This window comes from Crinia signifera, chromosome 11 (assembly GCF_055691185.1).
Source record: "Crinia signifera chromosome 11, ASM5569118v1, whole genome shotgun sequence".
In the NCBI taxonomy this organism is placed as follows: Eukaryota; Metazoa; Chordata; class Amphibia; order Anura; family Myobatrachidae; genus Crinia; species Crinia signifera.
Window position 1 is genome coordinate 92,115,969 of NC_139227.1, and position 18,434 is coordinate 92,134,402.

Consider the following 18,434-nt stretch of genomic DNA (forward strand, 5'->3'; position numbering starts at 1 on the left):
AGTTTAACAAATACCTAGAGAATGTTCTAGACTTTATTTACTTAATAATAAAAGATTTTGTAAAATGAAAACCCTTTCAGATCCAATTGTAAGACAGAGTATTTTGTTCATGATCTTGAAGTAGAATTCCTGATTTGACTGGTATATTCTTGAAATTTTTGTGTTGTCTTCAAATGGCATCTTGTTCATAATCTTGACTTTACTGGTTTATATCTTGTTATTTTTGTTTAAGCTTCAATCGTTATCTTTTTCTGATCTTGAAAAAGATTTCTTAATTTATAGTATTTTTTTACAGTGATGTGTAAGCTTCAAGTGTTGGCTTCAAGCATTCTTCGCAAAAGTAGCATGTCCAGGAAGTAGAATTCCTGATTTGACTGGTATATTCTTGAAATTTTTGTGTTGTCTTCAAATGGCATCTTGTTCATAATCTTGACTTTACTGGTTTATATCTTGATATTTTTGTTTTAGCTTCAATCAGCATCTTTTTCTGATCTTAAAATAGATTTCTTAATTTAAAGTATTTTTTTTACAGTGATGTGTAAGCTTCAAGTGTTGGCTTCAAGCATTCTTCGCAAAAGTAGCATGTCCAGACAACGTTAATTAAACCGACGAGGATGGCATTTGAACCCATGCGTGCAGAGCACAATGGATTAGCAGTCCATCGCCTAACCACTCGGCCACCTCGTCCTCCATGTTGACAATGCACCCAGCAATCCGACACCACTTTTGGCATTTAAAAGTCAATAATTTAAACCTCTGTGGATTGTATTGTCTTAACTATCAGCAGCCCATATAAGTTTAACAAATACCTAGAGAATGTTCTAGACTTTATTTACTTAATAATAAATGATTTTGTAAAATGAAAACCCTTTCAGATCCAATTGTAAGACTGAGTATTTTGTTCATGATCTTGAAGTAGAATTCCTGATTTGACTGGTATATTCTTGAAATTTTTGTGTTGTCTTCAAATGGCATCTTGTTCATAATCTTGACTTTACTGGTTTATATCTTATTATTTTTGTTTAAGCTTCAATCGTTATCTTTTTCTGATCTTGAAAAAGATTTCTTAATTTATAGTATTTTTTTACAGTGATGTGTAAGCTTCAAGTGTTGGCTTCAAGCATTCTGCGCAAAAGTAGCATGTCCAGGAAGTAGAATTCCTGATTTGACTGGTATATTCTTGAAATTTTTGTGTTGTCTTCAAATGGCATCTTGTTCATAATCTTGACTTTACTGGTTTATATCTTGATATTTTTGTTTAAGCTTCAATCGGCATCTTTTTCTGATCTTGAAATAGATTTCTTAATTTAAAGTATTTTTTTACAGTGATGTGTAAGCTTCAAGTGTTGGCTTCAAGCATTCTTCGCAAAAGTAGCATGTCCAGACAACGTAAATTAAACCGACGAGGATGGGATTTGAACCCATGCGTGCTGAGCATAATGGATTAGCAGTCCATAACCTTAACCATCTCGGCCAGCTCGTCTTTCTGCTATCTCCCAATCCCGGCTTTCTGACACCACTTTTCCTACTTTAAAGTCAACTATTTCTAGCATTTGGACTGTGTTCTCATCACTATCAAAGGCTTGATGGCAAGTCACATCTGGCCAATAGCACGACTGCTACTGTAAAAGCAATGCTAGAGTTACACTAAAAGTGTGCTGTGCATGTCTGTTATTTAAAGAAAGACTTTATAACATGATTGACAGGAATTTACGATCTTGACAAAAATATCATCTCCAAAAAAATATCAAGCCGACGAGGATGGGATTTGAACCCATGCGTGCAGAGCACAATGGATTAGCAGTCCATCGCCTTAACCACTCGGCCACCTCGTCCTCCATGTTGACAATACACCCAGCAATCCGACACCACTTGTGGCATTTAAAAGTCAATAATTTAAACCTCTGTGGATTGTATTGTCTAAACTATCAGCAGCCCATATAAGTTTAACAAATACCTAGAGAATGTTCTAGACTTTATTTACTTAATAATAAATGATTTTGTAAAATGAAAACACTTTCAGATCCAATTGTAAGACTGATTATTATGTTCATGATCTTGAAGTAGAATTCCTGATTTGACTGGTATATTCTTGAAATTTTTGTGTTGTCTTCAAATGGCATCTTGTTCATAATCTTGACTTTACTGGTTTATATCTTGATATTTTTGTTTAAGCTTCAATCAGCATCTTTTTCTGATCTTAAAATAGATTTCTTAATTTAAAGTATTTTTTTACAGTGATGTGTAAGCTTCAAGCATTCTTCGCAAAAGTAGCATGTCCAGACAACGTAGATTAAACCGACGAGGATGGGATTTGAACCCATGCGTGCTGAGCATAATGGATTAGCAGTCCATAACCTTAACCATCTCGGCCAGCTCGTCTTTCTGCTATCTCCCAATCCCGGCTTTCTGACACCACTTTTCCTACTTTAAAGTCAACTATTTCTAGCATTTGGACTGTGTTCTCATCACTATCAAAGGCTTGATGGCAAGTCACATCTGGCCAATAGCACGACTGCTACTGTAAAAGCAATGCTAGAGTTACACTAAAAGTGTGCTGTGCATGTCTGTTATTTAAAGAAAGACTTTATAACATGATTGACAGGAATTTAAGATCTTGACAAAAATATCAGCTCCAAAAAGATATCAAGCCGACGAGGATGGGATTTGAACCCATGCGTGCAGAGCACAATGGATTAGCAGTCCATCGCCTTAACCACTCGGCCACCTCGTCCTCCATGTTGACAATGCACCCAGCAATCCGACACCACTTGTGGCATTTAAAAGTCAATAATTTAAACCTCTGTGGATTGTATTGTCTAAACTATCAGCAGCCCATATAAGTTTAAAAAATACCTAGAGAATGTTCTAGACTTTATTTACTTAATAATAAATGATTTTGTAAAATGAAAACCCTTTCAGATCCAATTGTAAGACAGAGTATTTTGTTCATGATCTTGAAGTAGAATTCCTGATTTGACTGGTATATTCTTGAAATTTTTGTGTTGTCTTCAAATGGCATCTTGTTCATAATCTTGACTTTACTGGTTTATATCTTGATATTTTTGTTTAAGCTTCAATCAGCATCTTTTTCTGATCTTAAAATAGATTTCTTAATTTAAAGTATTTTTTTACAGTGATGTGTAAGCTTCAAGTGTTGGCTTCAAGCATTCTTCGCAAAAGTAGCATGTCCAGACAACGTAAATTAAACCGACGAGGATGAGATTTGAACCCATGCGTGCTGAGCATAATGGATTAGCAGTCCATAACCTTAACCATCTCGGCCAGCTCGTCTTTCTGCTATCTCCCAATCCCGGCTTTCTGACACCACTTTTCCTACTTTAAAGTCAACTATTTCTAGCATTTGGACTGTGTTCTCATCACTATCAAAGGCTTGATGGCAAGTCACATCTGGCCAATAGCACGACTGCTACTGTAAATGCAATGCTAGAGTTACACTAAAAGTGTGCTGTGCATGTCTGTTATTTAAAGAAAGACTTTATAACATGATTGACAAGAATTTAAGATCTTGACAAAAATATCAGCTCCAAAAAGATATCGAACCGACGAGGATGGGATTTGAACCCATGCGTGCAGAGCACAATGGATTAGCAGTCCATCGCCTTAACCACTCGGCCACCTCGTCCTCCATGTTGACAATGCCCCCAGCAATCCGACACCACTTGTGGCATTTAAAAGTCAATAATTTAAACCTCTGTGGATTGTATTGTCTAAACTATCAGCAGCCCATATAAGTTTAACAAATACCTAGAGAATGTTCTAGACTTTATTTACTTAATAATAAATGATTTTGTAAAATGAAAACCCTTTCAGATCCAATTGTAAGACAGAGTATTTTGTTCATGATCTTGAAGTAGAATTCCTGATTTGACTGGTATATTCTTGAAATTTTTGTGTTGTCTTCAAATGGCATCTTGTTCATAATCTTGACTTTACTGGTTTATATCTTATTATTTTTGTTTAAGCTTCAATCGTTATCTTTTTCTGATCTTGAAAAAGATTTCTTAATTTATAGTATTTTTTTACAGTGATGTGTAAGCTTCAAGTGTTGGCTTCAAGCATTCTGCGCAAAAGTAGCATGTTCAGGAATTAGAATTCCTGATTTGACTGGTATATTCTTGAAATTTTTGTGTTGTCTTCAAATGGCATCTTGTTCATAATCTTGACTTTACTGGTTTATATCTTGATATTTTTGTTTAAGCTTCAATCGGCATCTTTTTCTGATCTTGAAATAGATTTCTTAATTTAAAGTATTTTTTTACAGTGATGTGTAAGCTTCAAGTGTTGGCTTCAAGCATTCTTCGCAAAAGTAGCATGTCCAGACAACGTAAATTAAACCGACGAGGATGGGATTTGAACCCATGCGTGCTGAGCATAATAGATTAGCAGTCCATAACCTTAACCATCTCGGCCAGCTCGTCTTTCTGCTATCTCCCAATCCCGGCTTTCTGACACCACTTTTCCTACTTTAAAGTCAACTATTTATAGCATTTGGACTGTGTTCTCATCACTATCAAAGGCTTGATGGCAAGTCACATCTGGCCAATAGCACGACTGCTACTGTAAAAGCAATGCTAGAGTTACACTAAAAGTGTGCTGTGCATGTCTGTTATTTAAAGAAAGACTTTATAACATGACTGACAGGAATTTACGATCTTGACAAAAATATCATCTCCAAAAAAATATCAAGCCGACGAGGATGGGTTTTGAACCCATGCGTGCAGAGCACAATGGATTAGCAGTCCATCGCCTTAACCACTCGGCCACCTCGTCCTCCATGTTGACAATACACCCAGCAATCCGACACCACTTGTGGCATTTAAAAGTCAATAATTTAAACCTCTGTGGATTGTATTGTCTAAACTATCAGCAGCCCATATAAGTTTAACAAATACCTAGAGAATGTTCTAGACTTTATTTACTTAATAATAAAAGATTTTGTAAAATGAAAACCCTTTCAGATCCAATTGTAAGACAGAGTATTTTGTTCATGATCTTGAAGTAGAATTCCTGATTTGACTGGTATATTCTTGAAATTTTTGTGTTGTCTTCAAATGGCATCTTGTTCATAATCTTGACTTTACTGGTTTATATCTTGATATTTTTGTTTTAGCTTCAATCAGCATCTTTTTCTGATCTTAAAATAGATTTCTTAATTTAAAGTATTTTTTTACAGTGATGTGTAAGCTTCAAGTGTTGGCTTCAAGCATTCTTCGCAAAAGTAGCATGTCCAGACAACGTAAATTAAACCGACGAGGATGGGATTTGAACCCATGCGTGCAGAGCACAATGGATTAGCAGTCCATCGCCTTAACCACTCGGCCACCTCGTCCTCCATGTTGACAATGCACCCAGCAATCCGACACCACTTGTGGCATTTAAAAGTCAATAATTTAAACCTCTGTGGATTGTATTGTCTTACCTATCAGCAGCCCATATAAGTTTAACAAATACCTAGAGAATGTTCTAGACTTTATTTACTTAATAATAAAAGATTTTGTAAAATGAAAACCCTTTCAGATCCAATTGTAAGACAGAGTATTTTTTTCATGATCTTGAAGTAGAATTCCTGATTTGACTGGTATATTCTTGAAATTTTTGTGTTGTCTTCAAATGGCATCTTGTTCATAATCTTGACTTTACTGGTTTATATCTTGATATTTTTGTTTAAGCTTCAATCAGCATCTTTTTCTGATCTTGAAATAGATTTCTTAATTTAAAGTATTTTTTTACAGTGATGTGTAAGCTTCAAGCATTCTTCGCAAAAGTAGCATGTCCAGACAACGTAGATTAAACCGACGAGGATGGGATTTGAACCCATGCGTGCTGAGCATAATGGATTAGCAGTCCATAACCTTAACCATCTCGGCCAGCTCGTCTTTCTGCTATCTCCCAATCCCGGCTTTCTGACACCACTTTTCCTACTTTAAAGTCAACTATTTCTAGCATTTGGACTGTGTTCTCATCACTATCAAAGGCTTGATGGCAAGTCACATCTGGCCAATAGCACGACTGCTACTGTAAAAGCAATGCTAGAGTTACACTAAAAGTGTGCTGTGCATGTCTGTTATTTAAAGAAAGACTTTATAACATGATTGACAGGAATTTAAGATCTTGACAAAAATATCAGCTCCAAAAAGATATCAAGCCGACGAGGATGGGATTTGAACCCATGCGTGCAGAGCACAATGGATTAGCAGTCCATCGCCTTAACCACTCGGCCACCTCGTCCTCCATGTTGACAATGCACCCAGCAATCCGACACCACTTGTGGCATTTAAAAGTCAATAATTTAAACCTCTGTGGATTGTATTGTCTAAACTATCAGCAGTCCATATAAGTTTAAAAAATACCTAGAGAATGTTCTAGACTTTATTTACTTAATAATAAATGATTTTGTAAAATGAAAACCCTTTCAGATCCAATTGTAAGAATGAGTATTATGTTCATGATCTTGAAGTAGAATTCCTGATTTGACTGGTATATTCTTGAAATGTTTGTGTTGTCTTCAAATGGCATCTTGTTCATAATCTTGACTTTACTGGTTTATATCTTGATATTTTTGTTTAAGCTTCAATCGGCATCTTTTTCTGATCATGAAATAGATTTCTTAATTTAAAGTATTTTTTTACAGTGATGTGTAAGCTTCAAGTGTTGGCTTCAAGCATTCTTCGCAAAAGTAGCATGCCCAGACAACGTATATTAAACCGACGAGGATGGGATTTGAACCCATGCATGCAGAGCACAATGGATTAGCAGTCCATCGCCTTAACCACTCGGCCACCTCGTCCTCCATGTTGACAATGCACCCAGCAATCCGACACCACTTGTGGCATTTAAAAGTCAATAATTTAAACATCTGTGGATTGTATTGTCTTAACTATCAGCAGCCCATATAAGTTTAACAAATACCTAGAGAATGTTCTAGACTTTATTTACTTAATAATAAAAGATTTTGTAAAATGAAAACCCTTTCAGATCCAATTGTAAGACAGAGTATTTTGTTCATGATCTTGAAGTAGAATTCCTGATTTGACTGGTATATTCCTGAAATTTTTGTGTTGTCTTCAAATGGCATCTTGTTCATAATCTTGACTTTACTGGTTTATATCTTGATATTTTTGTTTAAGCTTCAATCAGCATCTTTTTCTGATCTTAAAATAGATTTCTTAATTTAAAGTATTTTTTTACAGTGATGTGTAAGCTTCAAGTGTTGGCTTCAAGCATTCTTCGCAAAAGTAGCATGTCCAGACAACGTAAATTAAACCGCCGAGGATGGGATTTGAACCCATGCGTGCTGAGCATAATGGATTAGCAGTCCATAACCTTAACCATCTCGGCCAGCTCGTCTTTCTGCTATCTCCCAACCCCGGCTTTCTGACACCACTTTTCCTACTTTAAAGTCAACTATTTCTAGCATTTGGACTGTGTTCTCATCACTATCAAAGGCTTGATGGCAAGTCAAATCTGGCCAATAGCACGACTGCTACTGTAAAAGCAATGCTAGAGTTACACTAAAAGTGTGCTGTGCATGTCTGTTATTTAAAGAAAGACTTTATAACATGATTGACAAGAATTTAAGATCTTGACAAAAATATCAGCTCCAAAAAGATATCAAACCGACGAGGATGGGATTTGAACCCATGCGTGCAGAGCACAATGGATTAGCAGTCCATCGCCTTAACCACTCGGCCACCTCGTCCTCCATGTTGACAATGCACCCAGCAATCCGACACCACTTGTGGCATTTAAAAGTCAATAATTTAAACCTCTGTGGATTGTATTGTCTTAACTATCAGCAGCCCATATAAGTTTAACAAATACCTAGAGAATGTTCTAGACTTTATTTACTTAATAATAAAAGATTTTGTAAAATGAAAACACTTTCAGATCCAATTGTAAGACTGAGTATTATGTTCATGATCTTGAAGTAGAATTCCTGATTTGACTGGTATATTCTTGAAATGTTTGTGTTGTCTTCAAATGGCATCTTGTTCATAATCTTGACTTTACTGGTTTATATCTTGATATTTTTGTTTAAGCTTCAATCGGCATCTTTTTCTGATCTTGAAATTGATTTCTTAATTTAAAGTATTTTTTTACAGTGATGTGTAAGCTTCAAGTGTTGGCTTCAAGCATTCTTCGCAAAAGTAGCATGTCCAGACAACGTAAATTAAACCGACGAGGATGGGATTTGAACCCATGCGTGCTGAGCATAATGGATTACCAGTCCATAACCTTAACCATCTCGGCCAGCTCGTCTATCTGCTATTTCCCAATCCCGGCTTTCTGACACCACTTTTCCTACTTTAAAGTCAACTATTTCTAGCATTTGGACTGTGTTCTCATCACTATCAAAGGCTTGATGGCAAGTCAAATCTGGCCAATAGCACGACTGCTACTGTAAAAGCAATGCTAGAGTTACACTAAAAGTGTGCTGTGCATGTCTGTTATTTAAAGAAAGACTTTAAACATGATTGACAGGAATTTAAGATCTTGACAAAAATATCAGCTCCAAAAAGATATCAAGCCGACGAGGATGGGATTTGAACCCATGCGTGCAGAGCACAATGGATTAGCAGTCCATCGCCTTAACCACTCGGCCACCTCGTCCTCCATGTTGACAATGCACCCAGCAATCCGACACCACTTGTGGCATTTAAAAGTCAATAATTTAAACCTCTGTGGATTGTATTGTCTAAACTATCAGCAGTCCATATAAGTTTAAAAAATACCTAGAGAATGTTCTAGACTTTATTTACTTAATAATAAATGATTTTGTAAAATGAAAACCCTTTCAGATCCAATTGTAAGAATGAGTATTATGTTCATGATCTTGAAGTAGAATTCCTGATTTGACTGGTATATTCTTGAAATGTTTGTGTTGTCTTCAAATGGCATCTTGTTCATAATCTTGACTTTACTGGTTTATATCTTGATATTTTTGTTTAAGCTTCAATCGGCATCTTTTTCTGATCTTGAAATAGATTTCTTAATTTAAAGTATTTTTTTACAGTGATGATCTTCAAGTGTTGGCTTCAAGCATTCTTCGCAAAAGTGATGAGCTTCAAGTGTTGGCTTCAAGCATTCTTCGCAAAAGTAGCATAAAGTATATTACGTAGTAGCCAACGTATATTAAACCGACGAGGATGGGATTTGAACCCATGCATGCAGAGCACAATGGATTAGCAGTCCATCGCCTTAACCACTCGGCCACCTCGTCCTCCATGTTGACAATGCACCCAGCAATCCGACACCACTTGTGGCATTTAAAAGTCAATAATTTAAACATCTGTGGATTGTATTGTCTTAACTATCAGCAGCCCATATAAGTTTAACAAATACCTAGAGAATGTTCTAGACTTTATTTACTTAATAATAAAAGATTTTGTAAAATGAAAACCCTTTCAGATCCAATTGTAAGACAGAGTATTTTGTTCATGATCTTGAAGTAGAATTCCTGATTTGACTGGTATATTCCTGAAATTTTTGTGTTGTCTTCAAATGGCATCTTGTTCATAATCTTGACTTTACTGGTTTATATCTTGATATTTTTGTTTAAGCTTCAATCAGCATCTTTTTCTGATCTTAAAATAGATTTCTTAATTTAAAGTATTTTTTTACAGTGATGTGTAAGCTTCAAGTGTTGGCTTCAAGCATTCTTCGCAAAAGTAGCATGTCCAGACAACGTAAATTAAACCGACGAGGATGGGATTTGAACCCATGCGTGCAGAGCACAATGGATTAGCAGTCCATCGCCTTAACCACTCGGCCACCTCGTCCTCCATGTTGACAATGCACCCAGCAATCCGACACCACTTGTGGCATTTAAAAGTCAATAATTTAAACCTCTGTGGATTGTATTGTCTTACCTATCAGCAGCCCATATAAGTTTAACAAATACCTAGAGAATGTTCTAGACTTTATTTACTTAATAATAAAAGATTTTGTAAAATGAAAACCCTTTCAGATCCAATTGTAAGACAGAGTATTTTGTTCATGATCTTGAAGTAGAATTCCTGATTTGACTGGTATATTCTTGAAATTTTTGTGTTGTCTTCAAATGGCATCTTGTTCATAATCTTGACTTTACTGGTTTATATCTTGATATTTTTGTTTAAGCTTCAATCAGCATCTTTTTCTGATCTTAAAATAGATTTCTTAATTTAAAGTATTTTTTTACAGTGATGTGTAAGCTTCAAGCATTCTTCGCAAAAGTAGCATGTCCAGACAACGTAGATTAAACCGACGAGGATGGGATTTGAACCCATGCGTGCTGAGCATAATGGATTAGCAGTCCATAACCTTAACCATCTCGGCCAGCTCGTCTTTCTGCTATCTCCCAATCCCGGCTTTCTGACACCACTTTTCCTACTTTAAAGTCAACTATTTCTAGCATTTGGACTGTGTTCTCATCACTATCAAAGGCTTGATGGCAAGTCACATCTGGCCAATAGCACGACTGCTACTGTAAAAGCAATGCTAGAGTTACACTAAAAGTGTGCTGTGCATGTCTGTTATTTAAAGAAAGACTTTATAACATGATTGACAGGAATTTAAGATCTTGACAAAAATATCAGCTCCAAAAAGATATCAAGCCGACGAGGATGGGATTTGAACCCATGCGTGCAGAGCACAATGGATTAGCAGTCCATCGCCTTAACCACTCGGCCACCTCGTCCTCCATGTTGACAATGCACCCAGCAATCCGACACCACTTGTGGCATTTTAAAGTCAATAATTTAAACCTCTGTGGATTGTATTGTCTAAACTATCAGCAGTCCATATAAGTTTAAAAAATACCTAGAGAATGTTCTAGACTTTATTTACTTAATAATAAATGATTTTGTAAAATGAAAACCCTTTCAGATCCAATTGTAAGAATGAGTATTATGTTCATGATCTTGAAGTAGAATTCCTGATTTGACTGGTATATTCTTGAAATGTTTGTGTTGTCTTCAAATGTCATCTTGTTCATAATCTTGACTTTACTGGTTTATATCTTGATATTTTTGTTTAAGCTTCAATCGGCATCTTTTTCTGATCTTGAAATAGATTTCTTAATTTAAAGTATTTTTTTACAGTGATGTGTAAGCTTCAAGTGTTGGCTTCAAGCATTCTTCGCAAAAGTAGCATGCCCAGACAACGTATATTAAACCGACGAGGATGGGATTTGAACCCATGCATGCAGAGCACAATGGATTAGCAGTCCATCGCCTTAACCACTCGGCCACCTCGTCCTCCATGTTGACAATGCACCCAGCAATCCGACACCACTTGTGGCATTTAAAAGTCAATAATTTAAACATCTGTGGATTGTATTGTCTTAACTATCAGCAGCCCATATAAGTTTAACAAATACCTAGAGAATGTTCTAGACTTTATTTACTTAATAATAAAAGATTTTGTAAAATGAAAACCCTTTCAGATCCAATTGTAAGACAGAGTATTTTGTTCATGATCTTGAAGTAGAATTCCTGATTTGACTGGTATATTCCTGAAATTTTTGTGTTGTCTTCAAATGGCATCTTGTTCATAATCTTGACTTTACTGGTTTATATCTTGATATTTTTGTTTAAGCTTCAATCAGCATCTTTTTCTGATCTTAAAATAGATTTCTTAATTTAAAGTATTTTTTTACAGTGATGTGTAAGCTTCAAGTGTTGGCTTCAAGCATTCTTCGCAAAAGTAGCATGTCCAGACAACGTAAATTAAACCGCCGAGGATGGGATTTGAACCCATGCGTGCTGAGCATAATGGATTAGCAGTCCATAACCTTAACCATCTCGGCCAGCTCGTCTTTCTGCTATCTCCCAATCCCGGCTTTCTGACACCACTTTTCCTACTTTAAAGTCAACTATTTCTAGCATTTGGACTGTGTTCTCATCACTATCAAAGGCTTGATGGCAAGTCAAATCTGGCCAATAGCACGACTGCTACTGTAAAAGCAATGCTAGAGTTACACTAAAAGTGTGCTGTGCATGTCTGTTATTTAAAGAAAGACTTTATAACATGATTGACAAGAATTTAAGATCTTGACAAAAATATCAGCTCCAAAAAGATATCAAGCCGACGAGGATGGGATTTGAACCCATGCGTGCAGAGCACAATGGATTAGCAGTCCATCGCCTTAACCACTCGGCCACCTCGTCCTCCATGTTGACAATGCACCCAGCAATCCGACACCACTTGTGGCATTTAAAAGTCAATAATTTAAACCTCTGTGGATTGTATTGTCTTAACTATCAGCAGCCCATATAAGTTTAACAAATACCTAGAGAATGTTCTAGACTTTATTTACTTAATAATAAAAGATTTTGTAAAATGAAAACACTTTCAGATCCAATTGTAAGACTGAGTATTATGTTCATGATCTTGAAGTAGAATTCCTGATTTGACTGGTATATTCTTGAAATGTTTGTGTTGTCTTCAAATGGCATCTTGTTCATAATCTTGACTTTACTGGTTTATATCTTGATATTTTTGTTTAAGCTTCAATCGGCATCTTTTTCTGATCTTGAAATAGATTTCTTAATTTAAAGTATTTTTTTACAGTGATGTGTAAGCTTCAAGTGTTGGCTTCAAGCATTCTTCGCAAAAGTAGCATGTCCAGACAACGTAAATTAAACCGACGAGGATGGGATTTGAACCCATGCGTGCTGAGCATAATGGATTAGCAGTCCATAACCTTAACCATCTCGGCCAGCTCGTCTATCTGCTATCTCCCAATCCCGGCTTTCTGACACCACTTTTCCTACTTTAAAGTCAACTATTTCTAGCATTTGGACTGTGTTCTCATCACTATCAAAGGCTTGATGGCAAGTCAAATCTGGCCAATAGCACGACTGCTACTGTAAAAGCAATGCTAGAGTTACACTAAAAGTGTGCTGTGCATGTCTGTTATTTAAAGAAAGACTTTATAACATGATTGACAGGAATTTAAGATCTTGACAAAAACATCAGCTCCAAAAAGATATCAAGCCGACAAGGATGGGATTTGAACCCATGCGTGCAGAGCACAATGGATTAGCAGTCCATCGCCTTAAACACTCGGCCACCTCGTCCTCCATGTTGACAATGCACCCAGCAATCCGACACCACTTGTGGCATTTAAAAGTCAATAATTTAAACCTCTGTGGATTGTATTGTCTAAACTATCAGCAGCCCATATAAGTTTAACAAATACCTAGAGAATGTTCTAGACTTTATTTACTTAATAATAAATGATTTTGTAAAATGAAAACACTTTCAGATCCAATTGTAAGACAGAGTATTTTGTTCATGATCTTGAAGTAGAATTCCTGATTTGACTGGTATATTCTTGAAATTTTTGTGTTGTCTTCAAATGGCATCTTGTTCATAATCTTGACTTTACTGGTTTATATCTTGTTATTTTTGTTTAAGCTTCAATCGTTATCTTTTTCTGATCTTGAAAAAGATTTCTTAATTAATAGTATTTTTTTACAGTGATGTGTAAGCTTCAAGTGTTGGCTTCAAGCATTCTTCGCAAAAGTAGCATGTCCAGGAAGTAGAATTCCTGATTTGACTGGTATATTCTTGAAATTTTTGTGTTGTCTTCAAATGTCATCTTGTTCATAATCTTGACTTTACTGGTTTATATCTTGATATTTTTGTTTAAGCTTCAATCGGCATCTTTTTCTGATCTTGAAATAGATTTCTTAATTTAAAGTATTTTTTTACAGTGATGTGTAAGCTTCAAGTGTTGGCTTCAAGCATTCTTCGCAAAAGTAGCATGTCCAGACAACGTAAATTAAACCGCCGAGGATGGGATTTGAACCCATGCGTGCTGAGCATAATGGATTAGCAGTCCATAACCTTAACCATCTCGGCCAGCTCGTCTTTCTGCTATCTCCCAATCCCGGCTTTCTGACACCACTTTTCCTACTTTAAAGTCAACTATTTCTAGCATTTGGACTGTGTTCTCATCACTATCAAAGGCTTGATGGCAAGTCAAATCTGGCCAATAGCACGACTGCTACTGTAAAAGCAATGCTAGAGTTACACTAAAAGTGTGCTGTGCATGTCTGTTATTTAAAGAAAGACTTTATAACATGATTGACAAGAATTTAAGATCTTGACAAAAATATCAGCTCCAAAAAGATATCAAGCCGACGAGGATGGGATTTGAACCCATGCGTGCAGAGCACAATGGATTAGCAGTCCATCGCCTTAACCACTCGGCCACCTCGTCCTCCATGTTGACAATGCACCCAGCAATCCGACACCACTTGTGGCATTTAAAAGTCAATAATTTAAACCTCTGTGGATTGTATTGTCTTAACTATCAGCAGCCCATATAAGTTTAACAAATACCTAGAGAATGTTCTAGACTTTATTTACTTAATAATAAAAGATTTTGTAAAATGAAAACACTTTCAGATCCAATTGTAAGACTGAGTATTATGTTCATGATCTTGAAGTAGAATTCCTGATTTGACTGGTATATTCTTGAAATGTTTGTGTTGTCTTCAAATGGCATCTTGTTCATAATCTTGACTTTACTGGTTTATATCTTGATATTTTTGTTTAAGCTTCAATCGGCATCTTTTTCTGATCTTGAAATTGATTTCTTAATTTAAAGTATTTTTTTACAGTGATGTGTAAGCTTCAAGTGTTGGCTTCAAGCATTCTTCGCAAAAGTAGCATGTCCAGACAACGTAAATTAAACCGACGAGGATGGGATTTGAACCCATGCGTGCTGAGCATAATGGATTAGCAGTCCATAACCTTAACCATCTCGGCCAGCTCGTCTATCTGCTATTTCCCAATCCCGGCTTTCTGACACCACTTTTCCTACTTTAAAGTCAACTATTTCTAGCATTTGGACTGTGTTCTCATCACTATCAAAGGCTTGATGGCAAGTCAAATCTGGCCAATAGCACGACTGCTACTGTAAAAGCAATGCTAGAGTTACACTAAAAGTGTGCTGTGCATGTCTGTTATTTAAAGAAAGACTTTATAACATGATTGACAGGAATTTAAGATCTTGACAAAAATATCAGCTCCAAAAAGATATCAAGCCGACGAGGATGGGATTTGAACCCATGCGTGCAGAGCACAATGGATTAGCAGTCCATCGCCTTAAACACTCGGCCACCTCGTCCTCCATGTTGACAATGCACCCAGCAATCCGACACCACTTGTGGCATTTAAAAGTCAATAATTTAAACCTCTGTGGATTGTATTGTCTAAACTATCAGCAGCCCATATAAGTTTAACAAATACCTAGAGAATGTTCTAGACTTTATTTACTTAATAATAAATGATTTTGTAAAATGAAAACACTTTCAGATCCAATTGTAAGACAGAGTATTTTGTTCATGATCTTGAAGTAGAATTCCTGATTTGACTGGTATATTCTTGAAATTTTTGTGTTGTCTTCAAATGGCATCTTGTTCATAATCTTGACTTTACTGGTTTATATCTTGTTATTTTTGTTTAAGCTTCAATCGTTATCTTTTTCTGATCTTGAAAAAGATTTCTTAATTTATAGTATTTTTTTACAGTGATGTGTAAGCTTCAAGTGTTGGCTTCAAGCATTCTTCGCAAAAGTAGCATGTCCAGGAAGTAGAATTCCTGATTTGACTGGTATATTCTTGAAATTTTTGTGTTGTCTTCAAATGTCATCTTGTTCATAATCTTGACTTTACTGGTTTATATCTTGATATTTTTGTTTAAGCTTCAATCGGCATCTTTTTCTGATCTTGAAATAGATTTCTTAATTTAAAGTATTTTTTTACAGTGATGTGTAAGCTTCAAGTGTTGGCTTCAAGCATTCTTCGCAAAAGTAGCATGTCCAGACAACGTTAATTAAACCGACGAGGATGGCATTTGAACCCATGCGTGCAGAGCACAATGGATTAGCAGTCCATCGCCTAACCACTCGGCCACCTCGTCCTCCATGTTGACAATGCACCCAGCAATCCGACACCACTTTTGGCATTTAAAAGTCAATAATTTAAACCTCTGTGGATTGTATTGTCTTAACTATCAGCAGCCCATATAAGTTTAACAAATACCTAGAGAATGTTCTAGACTTTATTTACTTAATAATAAATGATTTTGTAAAATGAAAACCCTTTCAGATCCAATTGTAAGACTGAGTATTTTGTTCATTATCTAGAAGTAGAATTCCTGATTTGACTGGTATATTCTTGAAATTTTTGTGTTGTCTTCAAATGGCATCTTGTTCATAATCTTGACTTTACTGGTTTATATCTTATTATTTTTGTTTAAGCTTCAATCGTTATCTTTTTCTGATCTTGAAAAAGATTTCGGTACTTATGTAGTAACTGGGCTGCCGATTTTGAAATCGGGTCCATCGCATCGCATCGCACCCGACCATATCGCATGCGATGCGATGCAATGCGATGCAATGCGATGGACCCGATTTTTCCATAGGATTCAATGTTAAAATGGACTCTGTCCATTTTAACATAGAATTCAATGGGAAAAGGGGTCCTTTTCATACCCCTACTATCCAAGTGGGCATGGAGTTGGATATAAACCTGTGGCGAGCGTAGCGAGCCACCGAGCCCGAAGCGTGGCGAGCGTAGCGAGCCCCGCGAGGGGACACAGAATACCGTCCCCTCGCGGGGCTCGCTTCGCTCGCCACGCTTCGGGCTCGGTGGCTCGCTACGCTCGCCACAGGTTTATATCCAACTCCATGCCCACTTGGATAGTAGGGGTATGAAAAGGACCCCTTTTTCCCATTGAATTCCATGTTAAAATGGACTCAGTCCATTTTAACATTGAATCCTATGGAAAAATCGGGTCATCGCATCGCATCGCATCGCATGGTCGTATGCGATGCGATGCGATATCGCATCGCATCGCATCTGATTGTATGCCTTAACTTAAGGCATACAATCAAAAAATCGGCAGCCCAGATACTACATAAGTACCAAGATTTCTTAATTTATAGTATTTTTTTACAGTGATGTGTAAGCTTCAAGTGTTGGCTTCAAGCATTCTGCGCAAAAGTAGCATGTCCAGGAAGTAGAATTCCTGATTTGACTGGTATATTCTTGAAATTTTTGTGTTGTCTTTAAATGGCATCTTGTTCATAATCTTGACTTTACTGGTTTATATCTTGATATTTTTGTTTAAGCTTCAATCAGCATCTTTTTCTGATCTTGAAATAGATTTCTTAATTTAAAGTATTTTTTTACAGTGATGTGTAAGCTTCAAGCATTCTTCGCAAAAGTAGCATGTCCAGACAACGTAGATTAAACCGACGAGGATGGGATTTGAACCCATGCGTGCTGAGCATAATGGATTAGCAGTCCATAACCTTAACCATCTCGGCCAGCTCGTCTTTCTGCTATCTCCCAATCCCGGCTTTCTGACACCACTTTTCCTACTTTAAAGTCAACTATTTCTAGCATTTGGACTGTGTTCTCATCACTATCAAAGGCTTGATGGCAAGTCACATCTGGCCAATAGCACGACTGCTACTGTAAAAGCAATGCTAGAGTTACACTAAAAGTGTGCTGTGCATGTCTGTTATTTAAAGAAAGACTTTATAACATGATTGACAGGAATTTAAGATCTTGACAAAAATATCAGCTCCAAAAAGATATCAAGCCGACGAGGATGGGATTTGAACCCATGCGTGCAGAGCACAATGGATTAGCAGTCCATCGCCTTAACCACTCGGCCACCTCGTCCTCCATGTTGACAATGCACCCAGCAATCCGACACCACTTGTGGCATTTAAAAGTCAATAATTTAAACCTCTGTGGATTGTATTGTCTAAACTATCAGCAGCCCATATAAGTTTAAAAAATACCTAGAGAATGTTCTAGACTTTATTTACTTAATAATAAATGATTTTGTAAAATGAAAACCCTTTCAGATCCAATTGTAAGACAGAGTATTTTGTTCATGATCTTGAAGTAGAATTCCTGATTTGACTGGTATATTCTTGAAATTTTTGTGTTGTCTTCAAATGGCATCTTGTTCATAATCTTGACTTTACTGGTTTATATCTTATTATTTTTGTTTAAGCTTCAATCGTTATCTTTTTCTGATCTTGAAAAAGATTTCTTAATTTATAGTATTTTTTTACAGTGATGTGTAAGCTTCAAGTGTTGGCTTCAAGCATTCTGCGCAAAAGTAGCATGTCCAGGAAGTAGAATTCCTGATTTGACTGGTATATTCTTGAAATTTTTGTGTTGTCTTCAAATGGCATCTTGTTCATAATCTTGACTTTACTGGTTTATATCTTGATATTTTTGTTTAAGCTTCAATCGGCATCTTTTTCTGATCTTGAAATAGATTTCTTAATTTAAAGTATTTTTTTACAGTGATGTGTAAGCTTCAAGTGTTGGCTTCAAGCATTCTTCGCAAAAGTAGCATGTCCAGACAACGTAAATTAAACCGACGAGGAT

The 18,434-nt window shown here is 36.4% G+C and overlaps 21 non-coding genes across 21 annotated transcripts; all 21 read right to left on the reverse strand.

Annotated features, from left to right (window-relative positions):
- Positions 1–606: 606 nt before the first annotated feature.
- On the reverse strand, positions 607–687 carry TRNAS-GCU (transfer RNA serine (anticodon GCU)). Its single transcript has one exon. It is a non-coding gene; the product is annotated as a tRNA-Ser (tRNA).
- Positions 688–1,753: 1,066 nt separating this feature from the next.
- TRNAS-GCU (transfer RNA serine (anticodon GCU)) lies at positions 1,754–1,835 on the reverse strand. Its single transcript has one exon. It is a non-coding gene; the product is annotated as a tRNA-Ser (tRNA).
- An 817-nt stretch (positions 1,836–2,652) lies between these two features.
- Positions 2,653–2,734, reverse strand: TRNAS-GCU (transfer RNA serine (anticodon GCU)). Its single transcript has one exon. It is a non-coding gene; the product is annotated as a tRNA-Ser (tRNA).
- An 830-nt stretch (positions 2,735–3,564) lies between these two features.
- TRNAS-GCU (transfer RNA serine (anticodon GCU)) lies at positions 3,565–3,646 on the reverse strand. Its single transcript has one exon. It is a non-coding gene; the product is annotated as a tRNA-Ser (tRNA).
- A 1,066-nt stretch (positions 3,647–4,712) lies between these two features.
- TRNAS-GCU (transfer RNA serine (anticodon GCU)) lies at positions 4,713–4,794 on the reverse strand. Its single transcript has one exon. It is a non-coding gene; the product is annotated as a tRNA-Ser (tRNA).
- Positions 4,795–5,271: 477 nt separating this feature from the next.
- On the reverse strand, positions 5,272–5,353 carry TRNAS-GCU (transfer RNA serine (anticodon GCU)). Its single transcript has one exon. It is a non-coding gene; the product is annotated as a tRNA-Ser (tRNA).
- An 817-nt stretch (positions 5,354–6,170) lies between these two features.
- Positions 6,171–6,252, reverse strand: TRNAS-GCU (transfer RNA serine (anticodon GCU)). The gene has a single exon. It is a non-coding gene; the product is annotated as a tRNA-Ser (tRNA).
- Positions 6,253–6,729: 477 nt separating this feature from the next.
- On the reverse strand, positions 6,730–6,811 carry TRNAS-GCU (transfer RNA serine (anticodon GCU)). Its single transcript has one exon. It is a non-coding gene; the product is annotated as a tRNA-Ser (tRNA).
- Positions 6,812–7,641: 830 nt separating this feature from the next.
- Positions 7,642–7,723, reverse strand: TRNAS-GCU (transfer RNA serine (anticodon GCU)). The gene has a single exon. It is a non-coding gene; the product is annotated as a tRNA-Ser (tRNA).
- Positions 7,724–8,200: 477 nt separating this feature from the next.
- TRNAT-GGU (transfer RNA threonine (anticodon GGU)) lies at positions 8,201–8,283 on the reverse strand. Its single transcript has one exon. It is a non-coding gene; the product is annotated as a tRNA-Thr (tRNA).
- A 269-nt stretch (positions 8,284–8,552) lies between these two features.
- TRNAS-GCU (transfer RNA serine (anticodon GCU)) lies at positions 8,553–8,634 on the reverse strand. The gene has a single exon. It is a non-coding gene; the product is annotated as a tRNA-Ser (tRNA).
- Positions 8,635–9,162: 528 nt separating this feature from the next.
- TRNAS-GCU (transfer RNA serine (anticodon GCU)) lies at positions 9,163–9,244 on the reverse strand. Its single transcript has one exon. It is a non-coding gene; the product is annotated as a tRNA-Ser (tRNA).
- A 477-nt stretch (positions 9,245–9,721) lies between these two features.
- TRNAS-GCU (transfer RNA serine (anticodon GCU)) lies at positions 9,722–9,803 on the reverse strand. Its single transcript has one exon. It is a non-coding gene; the product is annotated as a tRNA-Ser (tRNA).
- Positions 9,804–10,620: 817 nt separating this feature from the next.
- Positions 10,621–10,702, reverse strand: TRNAS-GCU (transfer RNA serine (anticodon GCU)). The gene has a single exon. It is a non-coding gene; the product is annotated as a tRNA-Ser (tRNA).
- A 477-nt stretch (positions 10,703–11,179) lies between these two features.
- TRNAS-GCU (transfer RNA serine (anticodon GCU)) lies at positions 11,180–11,261 on the reverse strand. The gene has a single exon. It is a non-coding gene; the product is annotated as a tRNA-Ser (tRNA).
- An 830-nt stretch (positions 11,262–12,091) lies between these two features.
- Positions 12,092–12,173, reverse strand: TRNAS-GCU (transfer RNA serine (anticodon GCU)). The gene has a single exon. It is a non-coding gene; the product is annotated as a tRNA-Ser (tRNA).
- Positions 12,174–13,003: 830 nt separating this feature from the next.
- Positions 13,004–13,085, reverse strand: TRNAS-GCU (transfer RNA serine (anticodon GCU)). Its single transcript has one exon. It is a non-coding gene; the product is annotated as a tRNA-Ser (tRNA).
- Positions 13,086–14,151: 1,066 nt separating this feature from the next.
- TRNAS-GCU (transfer RNA serine (anticodon GCU)) lies at positions 14,152–14,233 on the reverse strand. The gene has a single exon. It is a non-coding gene; the product is annotated as a tRNA-Ser (tRNA).
- Positions 14,234–15,063: 830 nt separating this feature from the next.
- On the reverse strand, positions 15,064–15,145 carry TRNAS-GCU (transfer RNA serine (anticodon GCU)). The gene has a single exon. It is a non-coding gene; the product is annotated as a tRNA-Ser (tRNA).
- Positions 15,146–15,858: 713 nt separating this feature from the next.
- Positions 15,859–15,939, reverse strand: TRNAS-GCU (transfer RNA serine (anticodon GCU)). Its single transcript has one exon. It is a non-coding gene; the product is annotated as a tRNA-Ser (tRNA).
- Positions 15,940–17,629: 1,690 nt separating this feature from the next.
- Positions 17,630–17,711, reverse strand: TRNAS-GCU (transfer RNA serine (anticodon GCU)). The gene has a single exon. It is a non-coding gene; the product is annotated as a tRNA-Ser (tRNA).
- Between the last annotated feature and the right edge of the window lie 723 nt (positions 17,712–18,434).